Here is a 7,150-nt window from a genome sequence, read left to right on the forward strand (position 1 = left end):
GGAAGCCTAAGAAGCTCAGTAGGCCTAGAGAAGGAAGAAATGACTACGGGGTGACCGTGGCTATAGCTGCGGACGTGAAGGCGTGCTCCTATGGTGAAGAGATCCACGACGACGTCGAGAGTCGAAGAAGGCCGCCGATGCGAACGTCACGAGAACGCGGATAGGGATCGGAACTGCCCTGCCCGGCGACGACTCTGGGGGGGCTGAGGAGAAACCCTCTCCCTTTGCTCCCGAGGGGCCCGTCCCACTATGGGCCTCTTCTCTGAGCTAACATCAAATAGCCTCCTGCGCTAGTAAAGGTTTTCCCCCCCAGCTCCCACCTACTGGCCCCAGCACTTAGCTTTTGCAAGATGACCGGATGGAATCCCATGTCAGTTGGATGTGGACGGCGAGACGTTCTGTGCATCAGCTTCGGTGCTCCCGTTTCCAAACTTCAGCTACGCTCCTCCTCAGGGTACCTAAGACAAAACGGAAAATTCAACTAGTGCGCACAAAAAGAGAAATCCCCGAAACTCTGACACACCGCTGCCCCGGCTCACCTGAAATCTCAGTTTGACTCCACCGGCTGCCTGGAGGATACCTGGAAAACAAAAAGGTACACGCTTAAACATGCTGCTGCATAACGGTCACCTGTGAGTCATCGTGCCTAAATGCCAACTCACCCGCTCGCCTCTGTTCCTTCACACAGCTCGGGCAGCGACAGCACCTGCAAAAACACAAAGCAAAAAAAACCCACACTGAGAAACTGTGAAAACAACATCCCCCTGACCTGAAAAATACACACACCCAGACCTTACACTTGAACCCACCTGGCCTTCGACATCCGGACCGGAGACATCTTGCAAGACGACCGCCTAAAATAAAACAAAGGAACCAAGAATGGATGCTTAGAATTGCACCAGAAATTGAGACCTGATTCAGAACAACTCCTTCTGTCCACTGCTCACCTGGCACACTTGGCCTTGACTGCTGCTGTCTGCCTGGACCTCCTGAAAATAAAGGCAAAGAACACTGTGGTAACACATTCACCATTGAGGCTTCCCCTGCAAATGCAAACAATGACTGACCCGCTCATGGCAACACCCTCCCCCAGGACTGGGGCCCTCTGCCGCAGATTTGAACTGTCTGCATCTGAAAGGAACTTAAGACTAGTGTCAAACAGCTGCAGGAAAATTTAGCTGCAGCAAAAAGTTATATGAATATCCCCATACAATCTAGAGCCCAACTACACCCTGCATTACAAATTTCAAGTCCCCAGGACTTGTGCTATTACAGGCTATGCAACAGGGCAGAGCAGCTCCAGGAAAAATACGTGCAGACACCCGTGACACAGGACAGGGAGAGCTTTTGAGGAGAAAAAAGGACTGAGAGATGCAAAGATAATAGGGTGCACCAGAGACAAGTGACAGGACACACACAGGAACTGCTCTGCCCTGAGCACCTCAGCATTGTGGTCAAAACAGACACTTTCCCTTTAGGTGGCTGAAGGAGACACTTCTTGGACATCCTCTTATCCAAAACTGACACAAAAACCCCTTCTAGGAAGTCCTAACTCAGCACCCACTTCCATCCCCTCTGTGGGTCATAACCCTCAACTTATCTTGCACGCAGCAAATGCCTGTTGGGTCCAGAAGACGGCCATGGGCCGGTCTGCTAAGTTCCAGCTGTCACCTCTTGGTCTGCCGAGAGAGAGAAAACTAAACATCAGTGCACGGTCTTAGCAGCACATCGGCTAAAACCTGGTAAATCTGTTACTCACCATCCTCCTCAGAATGCCTGGGTTCCTGGCCTGCACGCTTCAAGCGTGCTTGGACTCTGATGCCATCATCGCAGGGTACACCTAGGTTAAGTGGAGACAAGACAACATGGCATTGCTGAAACATGAGAGTACTGGGCTGTGGTCCTTTGCTCAAATTACAAACATGTTATGGCAAACTCCTGATACAATCTAAAGCCCAACTACACCCGGCATTACCAATTTCAAGTCCCCAGGACTTGTGCTATTACAGGCTATGCAGCAGGGCAGAGCAGCTCCAGGAAAAATATGTGCAGACACCCGTGACACAAGACAGGGACAGAGAGCTTTTGAAGAGAAGAAAGGACTGAGAGACCCAAAGAACACAGAGTGCACCAGAGACAAGTGACAGGACACACACCGGAACTGCTCTGCCCTGAGCACCTCAGCACTGTGATCAAAACAGACACTTTCCCTTTAGGTGGCCTAAGGAGATGCTTCTTGCACATCCCTGTCTCCAAAACTGACACAAAAACCCCTTCTAGAAAGTCCCAACCCAGCACCCCTCTTTCATCCCCTCTGTGGGTCATAACCCTCCACTTATCTTGTACGCAGCTGCGGATGCAAATCCCTCTTGAGTGTAGAAGGTGGCCATCTGCCTGTCTGCTAAGTTCCAGCTGTCACCTCTGGGTCTGCCAAGACAAAGAAAACTAAACATCAGTGCACGGTCTGAACAGCACATCGGCCAAAAACTTGTAATTCTGCTACTCACCGTCCTCCTCAGAATGCCCGGGTTCTTGGCCTGCACGCTTCAGACGTGCTTGGATTCCGACGCCGTCATTGCAGGGTACGCCTAGGTTAAGTGGAGACAAGGCGACATGACATTGCTGAAACATGACTGTACTCTCACACCCCCCTCCCTACCTCCCGGACTCACCGCAACTCCGCAGCCATTCCTCAGGGCTGCTCAGATGGGACCTTGAAATGCAGGATTGGAAGGCTCCGTCACAGGGTCCTGTAATGCTTCCAGAGAGATCCAAAGTGCATGAAACCTGATCCATCAGCCGGTTGGTGACAGAGGTATGCGTACTCCGAGTCGATTCCCTAAAGCACACAAACAAGAATGGATGCTTAGAGTCACACCAAAAACGGAAAGCTTAGCAAGAACAACTGCTTTGGTCCACTGCTCACCTGGCACACTTGGCCTTGACTGCTGCTATCTGCCTGGACCTCCTAAAAATAAAGGCAAAGAACACAGCTGTAACACGGTCACCATTTAGGCTGCCCCTGCAAATGCAGACAATGACTGACCTGCTCATGGGAAAATCTCCACACAAGACTGGGGCCCTCTGCCACTGATTTGGACTGTCTGCATCTGAAAGGAAGTTAGCACTAGTGTCAAATGGCTGCAAGACAACTTAGCAGAACCAAACATGTTATGTCAATATCCTAATACAATCTAGAGCCCAACTGCACCCAGCATTACAAATTTCAAGTCCCCAGGACTTGCGCTATTACAGGCTATGCAGCAGGGCAGATCAGCTCCGGGAAAAATACGTGCAGACACCCGTGACACAGGACAGGGAGAGAGAGCTTTTGTGGAGAAGAAAGGACTGAGAGACCCAAAGATCACAGAGTGCACCAGAGGCAAGTGACAGGACACACACCGGAACTGCTCTGCCCTGAGCACCTCAGCACTGTGGTCAAAACAGACACTTTTCCTTTAGCTGGCCTAAGGGGACACTTCTTGCACATCCCCGCTCCCAAAGCTGATTCAAAAGATCCTCCCAGCACACCCTCTTTCATCCCTCTATGGGTCTGAGCCCTATACTTATCTCTTGGGCATCTGTGGATGACAATCCATGTCGCATGTGAATGGAGGCTGCCTCGCCTGCAGGAAATGTCTTATGGTCACCGGGCTGTGGTCCCGTGCTCAGCTACAATCGAGAACACCAAACATCACTGCATGATCTTAGCTGCACAATGGACAAAACCCAGCTATCCTGCTACTCACCATTCTCCTAAGAATGCTCGGGCCGTGCACTTTGGCCAGGCTCGGAGGCTGCCACCGTCATCGCAGGGTCTGCCTGGGTTAAGAAGAGACATAGTGACTCGGCATTGCTGAAACCTAAGAGGACCTCGGCTCCCCCTCCCTACCTCGGCGACTCACCGCAACTCCTCAGCCATTGCCAATGGCTCCCTGGATGCCATCGTGAAATACAAAATTTCAAGGCTTCATCTCAGAGTCCTGAAATACTTCCAGAGGGCTCACAAGCACAGGAAATCCAGGCCATCAGCTGTCGGTCACAAAGGCTTGGCATACTCTGAGTGGATTCCCTAAAGCACACAAACAAGAATGGATGCTTACAGTTGAATCAAAAAGTAAAAGCTGAGCAAAAACAACTGCTTTGGTCCACTGCTCACCTGGCACACTTGGCCTTGACTGCTGCTGTCTGCCTGGACCTCCTAAAAATAAAGGTAAAGAGCACCGCTGTAATACAGTCACCATTTAGGCATCCCCTGCAAATGCAAACAGTGACTGACCTGCTCATGGAAACACCCTCCCCCAGGACTGGGGCCCTCTTCCACAGATTTGAATTGTCTGCATCTGAAAGGAAGTTAGGACTAAAGTCAAACGGCTGCAGGACAACTTAGCATCACCAAACATGTTATGGCAAACTCCTGATACAATCTAGAGCCCAACTACACCCGGCATTACCAATTTCAAGTCCCCAGGACTTGTGCTATTACAGGCTATGCAGCAGGGCAGAGCAGCTCCAGGAAAAATATGTGCAGACACCCGTGACACAAGACAGGGACAGAGAGCTTTTGAAGAGAAGAAAGGACTGAGAGACCCAAAGAACACAGAGTGCACCAGAGACAAGTGACAGGACACACACTGGAATTGCTCTGCCCTGAGCACCTCAGCACTGTGGTCAAAAGAGACACTTTCCCTTTAGATGGTCTAAGGAGATGCTTCTTGCACATCCCTGTCTCTAAAACTGACACAAAAACCCCTTCTAGAAAGTCCCAACCCAGCACCCCTCTTTCATCCCCTCTGTGGGTCATAACCCTCCACTTATCTTGTACGCAGCTGCGGATGCAAATCCCTCTTGAGTGTAGAAGGTGGCCATCTGCCTGTCTGCTAAGTTCCAGCTGTCACCTCTGGGTCTGCCAAGACAAAGAAAACTAAACATCAGTGCACGGTCTGAACAGCACATCGGCCAAAAACTTGTAATTCTGCTACTCACCGTCCTCCTCAGAATGCCCGGGTTCTTGGCCTGCACGCTTCAGACGTGCTTGGATTCCGACGCCGTCATTGCAGGGTACGCCTAGGTTAAGTGGAGACAAGGCGACATGACATTGCTGAAACATGACTGTACTCTCACACCCCCCTCCCTACCTCCCGGACTCACCGCAACTCCGCAGCCATTCCTCAGGGCTGCTCAGATGGGACCTTGAAATGCAGGATTGGAAGGCTCCGTCACAGGGTCCTGTAATGCTTCCAGAGAGATCCAAAGTGCATGAAACCTGATCCATCAGCCGGTTGGTGACAGAGGTATGCGTACTCCGAGTCGATTCCCTAAAGCACACAAACAAGAATGGATGCTTAGAGTCACACCAAAAACGGAAAGCTTAGCAAGAACAACTGCTTTGGTCCACTGCTCACCTGGCACACTTGGCCTTGACTGCTGCTATCTGCCTGGACCTCCTAAAAATAAAGGCAAAGAACACAGCTGTAACACGGTCACCATTTAGGCTGCCCCTGCAAATGCAGACAATGACTGACCTGCTCATGGGAAAATCTCCACACAAGACTGGGGCCCTCTGCCACTGATTTGGACTGTCTGCATCTGAAAGGAAGTTAGCACTAGTGTCAAATGGCTGCAAGACAACTTAGCAGAACCAAACATGTTATGTCAATATCCTAATACAATCTAGAGCCCAACTGCACCCAGCATTACAAATTTCAAGTCCCCAGGACTTGCGCTATTACAGGCTATGCAGCAGGGCAGATCAGCTCCGGGAAAAATACGTGCAGACACCCGTGACACAGGACAGGGAGAGAGAGCTTTTGTGGAGAAGAAAGGACTGAGAGACCCAAAGATCACAGAGTGCACCAGAGGCAAGTGACAGGACACACACCGGAACTGCTCTGCCCTGAGCACCTCAGCACTGTGGCCAAAACAGACACTTTTCCTTTAGCTGGCCTAAGGGGATGCTTCTTGCACATCCCTGCCCCCAAAGCTGATCCTAAAGGCCCTCCCAGCACATCCTCTTTCATCCCTCTATGGGTCTGAGCCCTATACTTATCTCTTGGGCATCTGTGGATGACAATCCATGTCGCATGTGAATGGAGGCTGCCTCGCCTGCAGGAAATGTCCTATGGTCACCGGGCTGTGGTACCGTGCTCAGCTACAATTGCGAACACAAAACATCACTGCATGATCTTAGCTGCACAATGGACAAAACCCAGCAATCCCGCTACTCACCGTTCTCCTAAGAATGCTCGGGCCGTGCACTTTGGCCAGGCTCGGAGGCTGCCACCGTCATCGCAGGGTCTGCCTGGGTTAAGAAGAGACAAAGTGACTCGGCATTGCTGAAACCTAAGAGGACCTCGGCTCCCCCTCCCTACCTCGGCGACTCACCGCAACTCCTCAGCCATTGCCAATGGCTCCCTGGATGCCATCGTGAAATACAAAATTTCAAGGCTTCATCTCAGAGTCCAGCAATACTTCCAGAAGGCTCACAAGCACAAGAAATCCAGGCCATCGGCTGTCGGTCACAAAGGCTTGGCATACTCTGAGTGGATTCCCTAAAGCACACAAACAAGAATGGATGCTTACAGTTGAATCAAAAAGTAAAAGCTGAGCAAGAAGTAAAAGCTGAGCAAAAACAACTGCTTTGGTCCACTGCTCACCTGGCACACTTGGCCTTGACTGCTGCTGTCTGCCTGGACCTCCTAAAAATAAAGGCAAAGAACACTGCTGTAACATGGTCACCATTTAGGCATCCCCTGCAAATGCAAACAATGACTGACCTGCACATAGGAAAACCCTCACCCAGGACTGGGGCTCTCTGCCACTGCTTTCAGTTGTCAGCATCTGAAAGGAAGTTAGGACTAGTGTCAAATGGCTGCAGGACAACTTAACATCACCAAACATGTTATGTCTATCTCCCCATAAGATCTAGAGCCCAACTGCACCCAGCATTACAAATTTCAAGTCCCCAGGACTTGTGCTATTACAGGCTACGCAGCAGGGCAGAGCAGCTGCGGGACAAATACATGCAGACACGCATGACACAAGACAGGGACAGAGAGCTTTTGAAGAGAAGAAAGGACCGAGAGACCCAAAGAACACAGAGTGCACCAGAGACAAGTGACAGGACACACACCGGAACTGTTCTGCCCTG

The 7,150-nt window shown here is 50.9% G+C and overlaps 1 long non-coding RNA gene across 1 annotated transcript; it reads right to left on the reverse strand.

The window, feature by feature from the left end:
* Positions 1 to 549: 549 nt before the first annotated feature.
* On the reverse strand, positions 550 to 856 carry LOC144245960 (uncharacterized). The gene is made up of 3 exons (XR_013339544.1): positions 810 to 856; positions 663 to 706; positions 550 to 580 (listed from the first exon to the last, which is right to left on the reverse strand). It is a non-coding gene; the product is annotated as an uncharacterized LOC144245960 (long non-coding RNA).
* Positions 857 to 7,150: the final 6,294 nt, after the last annotated feature.

Source organism: Lonchura striata, chromosome 1, assembly GCF_046129695.1.
Source record: "Lonchura striata isolate bLonStr1 chromosome 1, bLonStr1.mat, whole genome shotgun sequence".
In the NCBI taxonomy this organism is placed as follows: domain Eukaryota; kingdom Metazoa; phylum Chordata; class Aves; order Passeriformes; family Estrildidae; genus Lonchura; species Lonchura striata.